Below are 9,373 nucleotides of genomic sequence, written 5' to 3' on the forward strand. Positions count from 1 at the left end.
GAATCGGGCATCCACACGCCCCTGTGAATTCTCCACACGGGCTTGTTGAATTTCCACACGCCTGTGTGGATTCTTTCGAAATTTTTGTCCGGCTGTAAACAGTAACTGCTACAACGTATTGCTACAGTGGTTTGCTATAATAACCTGCTATAGTACTCCACCAAAATACTCCCAATTCCACACCTTTCATCGAGGCAACATAAACGGGCACAAGTTTATGCATAGATCACAACTCTTCTTCATTCAAAGGCCTCATTGGTGAACATCTTACTATCAATGCACAAGTTGGGATACACAAATGTGACTGCCTTCGTGCCCCTCCAACTCATTGTAATGACTTGAATACATGGATTTTGGCACACATTCACGTATCTTAGAGCCCCACTTGTGTCTTCGCATTTGTTAATTCCAAGATTTCACCAAATAGTGCCTTCATAATCTACTTTAGCTTCTTTTCTTAATACTTAGCTTTACAACCCTACATGCACCAAAGAACACAAATACACATTTATTAGCACTTAAACCTAATAAAAGTAATGCTCATCATAAGGAAAGAATAATTCGCATCTTAACACACAAGCACTTATCAGGAAACCTTGGAGAAGACGAGGCAACTCCACAAGGCCATCGATATGGACTACGAGAGGGTTTTACTTATGGATTGCATGCTTTTACATTTGACTTCATTATTGATTGTATATTGCTCCGTGGAGAGCTAAACCCGTAGTGGCTATATGGACTTGTAAACTCTACGATGATTTTGTTTCATTGACCTTTTCTTATGTTTCTGTAATTGATGTTTTAATTGAGTTCCGACCTTGAATGGTTGTTCAATTGATTTTCCCTAAGAGTGACACTAGTATTGACAATCTATATTGGTAATCCTTGTGAATGAGTGACATTTCATTAGAATTAGACAAAACTAGGTTGGAGAGGTTCTAGAGGGTGAGTCGAGAGGTAGCGGAACATCCCTTTTCTCTTCCGGTGTGATTTGTCCTACCTTCATGTTCTAAGAGTTCTTTGCGGTCACAATGGAGTGAAGTGCTAAGAGACAAACTTTGCTGGGGCTTAGTTGTGCGAGCAATAGAGTGAAGTGTTGAAGTAATCCTTAGTGCTGGGGCTTAGTTGTGACTAGGCATTTTTCGCCTGGACCAAAGGGTTAGATCTATATTAGGGAATAGGGTTTATCACTTAGAGTCCCTAGAGCTTTAAGCAATCTTGCACAATGTGAGGCGTCGAGAGTACTCCTTTCCACTGGTGTATAGTGTAGGGTTAATCATGGTTGACCTTAGTTTTGGGACCGTGTGTTTTTGGATTTCCATGACTCATTAAACATCAGTTAGGAAACATAATGATTAGTCTTGCACTTGAAACAATAGTCCTAGGGTGAGCAATGTTCAGGTACCCCATCTTGTATCAATTGCCTCTCTTTATATTATATTAAATCTCCTTCTTGTTTTCTTTATTTTTACTTGAATTGATGTTGTTCACACCACTCTTTAACCATCTTAACTATAGTTAAATAGAAATTCTTGTGTTTTTTAGCACTATTCACTATCGATATGACTACCCACTCACCAGCGTACTTTATTACTTCGACAACCCGTGCCCTTGTAGTACACACACAAGGGGTGTGTTAGTAATCCAACTAGATCTCTATGTTTTCTCTCAAGCAGCTGCAGGTGCTAGTAGACCTCAGTACGGAATTCTTCAAATCATGCTTCAAGTGAAGGTCTACACTCCCTGGACTCTTGCTTAGGCTTAGACTCGGACTCAGACTAAGAAGCTGAATCTGCCATGTGTGAAGGACCGAGGTCTTGTATATTTGTTCCATGATATTGAGCAAGTCGGTAAATACCTTCCCGCTTCTCAACTATACCAATACACGTGAGAGTCTGCATCCCGAGCAGGACAATAGTACCAATGACTATCATGCCTTACAAACGCCCACTAAGACCCATGCCTCTGATCATTTGTGTGATATACGGTCCAACAAAGATAGTTTGAAGGTGAACAAACTGTCCCTGATGTGCTAGGACCTCCGTGATAAGGTTTTCCATGTGGAGTGGGTAGTGCTCAATAATACTATAGAGCATTAATATGTTAGCGCATGACACCACCCCTGTCAAGTCTAGTCAACCCCTGATGCCTCTAGTAAATAGTGCATGCATATAGAGATGTGTGGGGTTCAATATTTGGGATGCCTTCTTTGTCCTCGAGCTAGTGGCAATGGAGGTCCAATACGTCTCACTTGTCATTGGGTATAGGAAGTCTTGACGTAAGGCTTCAAACTTGGGTATGTAAGTGTATGTTTCCATGTAGAGCCACAAAAGCACATGCAAATGATCTTGAGTAACCCAGTGTTTCATCCCAAATGCGCGAAAAGAGATCAAACTCACTTGGTGAGTGAACGAACATTGTTTTGCAACTTTGATAGAGCTCAATACCTCCAAAGTGGGTTCATTGTAGGGTTGGCTCATCAATAGAGAACAACCTATCCCACCCATTATAAGAAATGAGCTCCAATATGATATCATTCAATTCCAAAGTCATTGATATGTCCCAATCTATTCTCCTGATGGTATCGAATCCTTTTCGTAAAAAAGTACGAACCTTGTCTTATGATCTTCATTCTTGAACCTTGGCTCATCGACGGGAGAGGAACGATCCCTTCATGTCCTCTTGGAAGCTACCTTTTTGACCCTCATACCTACAAGACCAAGAAGACAATGATTAACCAAGTTACAAGAAAATTAAACTCAAAGGAATAAAAAACTAGTGAAAAATTCTAGTGCTACAGTAAACCCGACAAAAATTTTGCAAGAGTTTTGCTTGTAAAAGTAACCAACAAAATTTACAACCATTGAGAATCATTCCACACTTGTTTTAGCAACAAAAGAAACCCAAAATCCCAAAGAATCCACTCCACAAAGTCATTAAAAACCAAAGATGGAGTAATGAAGAAGGTTACTTTGCCCAAGAGTATATGGAGAGGTTCAAGTGCTCAAATCAACTCAAATGAGTGGTTAATTTTCAAAATTTCTTCACAAAACAAATTTAGAGAAGGAGGAGAGTGATCTAAAGCAAAAGGAATGAGGAGATTTGGTGAAGAAATGGAAGAGATATGAGAGAAAGAAGGAGAAATTGAGGATGAAAGGTGAGAGATGAGTGAGGGACCCCTTAAGTCCTTCACTCGGGTGCCCTTGCAGCCGCATGGGCACCTAGAGGTATCTCTAAAATGCTCATGGGCACTCTCACTGGTAGTAGGGCACCTGTGAGGTGCCTCTGTCTCACTTTCGAGTGTCCTTGTGGGCGCAAGAGCACCCGCAAGAGCCCTCTGAATTGCTTAAGGGAACTCTCATGATCCAAAAATAGGTCAATTCCAGTTTTGCATCAATTTAACCTCCTGAAAACCCTAAAAGACAATGAAAACAAAGCTGTATTAAGCACATAAACACAACAATTTACTCTCATGGAATCAAAATATTAAATAACTTAAGGCATCACAACAATATGCTTGAAAAGTTAAATAAAAACGATGAACAAAATGACTAAAACATGAACATTAACTAAGAACATGAACCACTACATACTCAAAGAATATGGAAATAAAAGTGCAATGAATTTAAAAGCTTGGGTTGCCTACCATGAAGCACTTGGCTAATGTTGTTAGTTTGACATGTGTTACCTCATGCTCATGGTGGGACAAATGGGGGAGAGTTACCTCCATTCTTTGGTGAAATGTTGCTACCCAAAAAATAATGCTTTAGGAGGTGACCATTAACCTTAAAAGTCCCTTGTTTCCGATGACTAATCTCAACAGTACCATGGGAGAATACTTGGGAAACTATGCCATCTCGATTTCAACTTCACTTGGAAGAGTCTTAGTCTTTTATTAAATAATAATACTTGATCCCCTCTTTGCAAGCACTTAGCTTGTTTAATGTGTCGATCATGGTACTTCTTCATTTTCTCTTTATAATCCACTGTGGTTTCATATGCCGAAGTTTGCCTTTGATCTAACTCAATTAATTAAAACTTTCCCTTGTAGCCACTTATATATATATATATATATATATATAGTAATCGAAGTTCAGGTACTTTATGGCCTAATAGGCTCTATCCTCTAGTTCAATGGGAGGAGGCATGCTTTTCCATAGACTAATCTATAGGGCATTGACCCAATAGGTGTCTTGTATGCCATTCTATACGCCTAGAGTGCATCATCAAGCTGGTCTGCCCAATCTTTCCTGTGGTGGTTGACTGTTTTCTCCAGGATACGCTTCAATTCCCTATTTGACACTTCAACTTGACCGCTAGTTTGAGGATGATATACAGTCAAGATTCTATGAGGCACGCCATACAATTTTAGAACCTTATTGAATTGAGAGTTACAAAAATGAGTGCGTCGGTCACTTATAATCGCCCTTAGAGTGCCAAATTCAGCGAACAACTTCTTTAGAAATTTCACCACCACTCTTGCATTGCATGACGGGAGTGCTTTACTTTTACCAACTTGGAAACATATTCAACTGCCACTAGGATAAACTTATTGTCTTGAGAACTAGGAAACGGTACCATGAAGTCAATTCCCCACACATCAAACACATCACAAGCTTTATTCCAGGTTTGCGGCATTTCTTCCCTTTCTAAGATGCTGCCAGCTCTCTAGCTCAAATCGCAATGTCACACAAAAGTTTGCGCATTATGGAATATAGTAGGCTAGTAGAATCCTGCATCAATAACCTTTTTAGCCATCCGATTTCCACTATAGTAGCCCCCTGTCAGGCCTGAGTGATAATGCATCAAGGTGTTATGCCCTTCTTATACTGAAATGCACCTCCTGACAATTTGATCAGAGCAAACCCTAAACAGGAGGGGATCTTCCCAGATATAATGCTTCAGGTCAGCGAAGAACAGCCGGCCGAGAAAACAGGAATTCAGAGAACCCACACGGGCGTGTGGAAATTATCCACGCCCGTGTGGAAATTCCACATGGGCGTGTGAAAGATCCACAGGCCCATGTGGTCCCCTGATTCCAGCCCTATTTAAAGCCGATTCAGCCCCAAGTTCAGGATTCTTTTCTCCATCTTTTCCCCAACTTGAGAGAGGGCTTCGGCTAGGGTTTTGAGAGGTATTGGCTAGGGTTTTGGAGAGGTTCTACAGCTTTGACATCGCGCGTCGTTTGGAAGAAGGTTATTGGGAGAGCTTTCGTCAGCACCGATCCGGTGAGGTGTATACTAGGCTGGACAAAGGATCCCTTGTGACGAGTAGAGGACTCTCTACAAGACCATCGACATGACCATCGAGGGGGTTTTCTATGGATTCATTGCTTTTACATTCTATTTCTTTGATTGTACTTAGCTCCATGGAGAGCTAACCCTCTAGTGCGTACTTGGGTATTTGTGAACCCTAGGATGTATTTGTTTCATTGAATCTCTTTATTATGCTTTCAATTAATTGATGTTTATTGTGAGTTCCAACCTTGAATGCTTGATTGTATGAACAATTCCCCTAGAGTGACACTAGGGGTTGAGAATTCTTGTTGGTAACCTTGTGAGTGAGTGACACACCACGAGTGTTAAAAAAAGCTAGGTTGGACAGGGTTGAGAGGTTATCTAATCTCTCCTCTGGGACATGTATAGAGTTAGGCATGGTTGACCTTGGATTTGGGACTATGTAATGAAGGATTTCCACGACTCACTATTGCATTAATGAGGAAGCATAATAGAGGGTTCTTGCACTTGAAATGATCATCCTAGGCAAAGCATTATCCGGGTACCCCATCTTTATCGATTGCCTTACCTTCCTCCTTTACTCGTGCTCTCTTACTTGTTGATTTTACTTTTAAGAATTGAATCATTGTCACACTTATCACTATTAATCTTTCACATAGCTAAGGAGCGGATTAAGTGTTTTTATTACCTACTTCCTATAGATTTGACACCTGCTCATCCGGGATTATTACTCGACAAACCCATGCACTTGCGGGATATACGCAAGGGGACCTTGTCAAGTTTTTGGCGCCGTTGCCGGGGAGTAGGTATTTAGAGATACTTTGCACTTTGTTTTCTTAGCTAGTTCACCATACATTCTATTTCATATCTTCTTATTCTATCATCGTTCTGATTTATTTTTCTTTCTTTTTGTGTGCAGCTCCAGGTTATGACCCGAGGGAATCCCTCAATATTGATTGAAGGAGATCTTGAGCTTGAATGTACACTTATAAGAAAAGGGAAAAAGCCTATGCAAGAATAGTCTAATTTAGCTAATTTCGAAGTGGGAGAATCTAAAAACATGGCAGAACAAAATGAGCAACAATGAACATTATCCGATTATGCCAGACCTTCAGTGTTGGGGACACAATCGAGTATTGTACGTCCCCCTATTGCAGCTCAGAACTTCGAACCGAAGCCGGCATTCATCCACATGTTGCAGCAATCTGCACAATTCAATGGTTTACCTGATGAAGATCCAAACACTCATATAGAGAGCTTTCTTGAGGTGTGTGATATGCTGAAGATAAATGGGGTGACGAATGATGCAATCAAGTTGCAAGCCTTCCCATTTTTCCTAATGGGGAGAGCGAAGCAGTGGCTACACTCATTGCCTAGAGCGTCAATTACCATGTGGGAGGAGATTGTAGAAGCTTTTCTGGCCCATTATTTCCCTCCCGAAAAATCAGCAAAGCTTAGGAATGAGATCTCATCCTTTGTTCAGGAGGAATTGGAGTCTCTATTCGAGATATGGGAAAGGTTCAAGGAGCTCTTGAGAAAGTGCCCGTAATACGGATTCCCGGAGTGGATGATTGTTCAGACCTTTTACAATGGTTTGAACCCGAGTACAAGGCAACTCTTGGATGCAACAGTGGGAGGTACCTTAGGTAGCAAGACCCCCGATGAGGCCCGTCAGTTAATTGAAGAAATGGGGTTAAACAGCTAGCAATGGAATGACAGGAAGAAAAAAAAAAGTGGCCGGTTTCCATGAAATAGATGCGGTAACTTCATTGGTGGCTCAAGTGGAAAATTTGAGTAAGAAGTTAGATCTTCTAACTTCAAATAGAGTACCGGCTGTGACTAATTGTACTGGGTGTGGTGGAGGGCATGCTCCCTCCGATTGCCCGATCTCTATCAGTGATGTTTCTTCGGTGGAGAACGTTGATTTTTTAGGTAATGGCATGAGACCTCAAGGAAACCCATATAGCAATACCTACAATTCAGGTTGGAAGAATCATCCCAATTTCTCATGGAATAATCAGGATACACAAAAGGCCATGGGGCCACCGGGTTTCCAACAACAACAACAAGCACCTAAGGTGGAAAAACAGAGTCTCAGGTTTGGAAACCCGCATGAATGAGTTAGAGAAGCACTTGACTAGATTTGTGCAATCTGTAAATATAAGGTTTGAATCAGTCGAGGCTACACTTTGCAACCACACCGCCTCTTTGCATAACCATGAAAATCAGGTGGGGCAAATTGCAAAGTCTCTCTCTGAAAGGCCACATGGAAGCTTGTTGAGCAATACAGAGGCCAACCCTAGAGAGCACGTGAAGGCAATCACTTTGAGAAGTGGTCGTGAGGTTGAAGGTAGGCTTCCGAGTGAAAAACCAAAAGAACACGCACCCGAGGTTATAGAGGTAGAAGAGGGGACAAGCAAAGAGAAAGAGGTGGCACCCCCACCTTTCAAGCCATGAATCCCTTATCTGTCTAGATTGAAAAATGACCAAGGGGATGAACAGTACAAGAAGTTCCTGAGTTTGTTCAAACAATTCCACATCAATATTCCTTTTGTTGGGGCATTAGCCCAAATGCCTAAGTATGCGAAGTTCTTGATAGACTTATTGACTAACAAAAGGAAGTTGGAGGAAAGTGCTTCAGTGATTTTGGATGCTTCATGCTCGGTGGTATTGCAAAAGAACATGCCGAACAAGAATAAAGACCCGGGAAGCTTCATCATTCCGTGTAATATTGGCAATCTAGGTGAGGAAATGGGATTGGCGGACTCAGGGGCTACTATCAACGTCATGCCATACACTTTCTTTCAAAAGCTATGCGTGGGCGAGCCTAGGCCTACTTAGATGACTTTGCAACTAGCAGACCAAATAGTGCAACATCCAAGAGGCATCATTGAAGACGTGCTTGTCAAGGTGGACAAGTACATTTTTTCGGTTGACTTTGTAGTGTTAGATGTCGATGAGGATGCGGATGTACCCTTGATACTTGGGAGACCGTTCTTACGAACTTCCAAAGCATTGATTGATATGGACGGTGGAGAGCTCACATTGAGAGTTGGAGATGACAAGCTCACATACCCCCTTGCTGAAGCCATGCAATATTCACTTGATTTCGATGATACTTTATACTTTCTAGACACTACTGATGAGATTGTTGATGAATACATGCAGGAAATGTTCAATCTGGATCCGTATGAAGGTTTGTTCAACCAAGAGGTGGGACATGAAGATGTAATGATGCTTGGATCGACGGAAGAAGTACCATCTACCCCAGGGATCCTGAAGAAGGTGCTTCGGAAAATGAAGAGGGCTAGGAGACGCCACCGGAAACACTCCAAGGCTGTTGGAGACGTCCGTGAACGAAAGGAGTTGGATGAATCATTTCTAGGTGGTCCCAAGCCCGATAATACACCATCTACTTTCAATAGATTGTGCTCATCATGCTTTCAAGTCATGGGTAAGAGGGCAACCTTCATCTATAAACCCTCGTGAGGTAAGACAAAGTACGTCAACCTTAGTGACATTAAACAAGCGCTTCTTGGGAGGCAACCCAAGTGTTTATTGTGTTTCTTAGTAGAATAATGTAGTATTTTACATGAATAAATAGTGGAGTTTTGGTGTCTTGATTTTTAGATGCTTGTGCTGCGATTTTATTGTGGGTTTTTAAAGTCATCGTGTGTTTTCATGTGGAATTGGCGAAGTTTGGTCGTGTGAGCTCTATTTCATGTTTTTCACTGGTAAAATTTGCATAATAGGGCATGCTCTAAGTGTGTAAACATGTTCAGAGATTTTCTGCAGAGCCTGCATGTTTTTCTAAGGCATCCAGTGAAAACACACGGGAGTGTGGAATTTCCACACGCCCGTGTATATGTAAAGCGAGCTCATCCAGAGAAGGCACAAGGGTGTGCGGCTGCCCCTATGAATGACCATGCGACTGTCACACGCCCGTGGGTAATTTATGCACCGACGTGTGAATTCCTACAGAGTTGGGCGGATTTTCCTGAGAGCACACAGGGTCGTGGACTCGCCCTTGTGGCCGACCTTGTGAACCACACAATGGCGTGGGTAATTTCCACACGCCCGTGCGAAATTCTGCAGAAGAGATCTCTCCATCCCAAGAAAATACAGGGGCGTGTGGC

General features: G+C 41.9%; 1 non-coding gene across 1 annotated transcript; it reads right to left on the reverse strand.

The window, feature by feature from the left end:
• Positions 1-6,687: 6,687 nt before the first annotated feature.
• LOC120254891 lies at positions 6,688-6,794 on the reverse strand. Its single transcript, XR_005534794.1, has one exon. It is a non-coding gene; the product is annotated as a small nucleolar RNA R71 (small nucleolar RNA).
• Positions 6,795-9,373: the final 2,579 nt, after the last annotated feature.

This window comes from Dioscorea cayenensis, unplaced genomic scaffold, assembly GCF_009730915.1.
Source record: "Dioscorea cayenensis subsp. rotundata cultivar TDr96_F1 unplaced genomic scaffold, TDr96_F1_v2_PseudoChromosome.rev07_lg8_w22 25.fasta BLBR01000693.1, whole genome shotgun sequence".
Classification (NCBI taxonomy): Eukaryota; Viridiplantae; Streptophyta; class Magnoliopsida; order Dioscoreales; family Dioscoreaceae; genus Dioscorea; species Dioscorea cayenensis.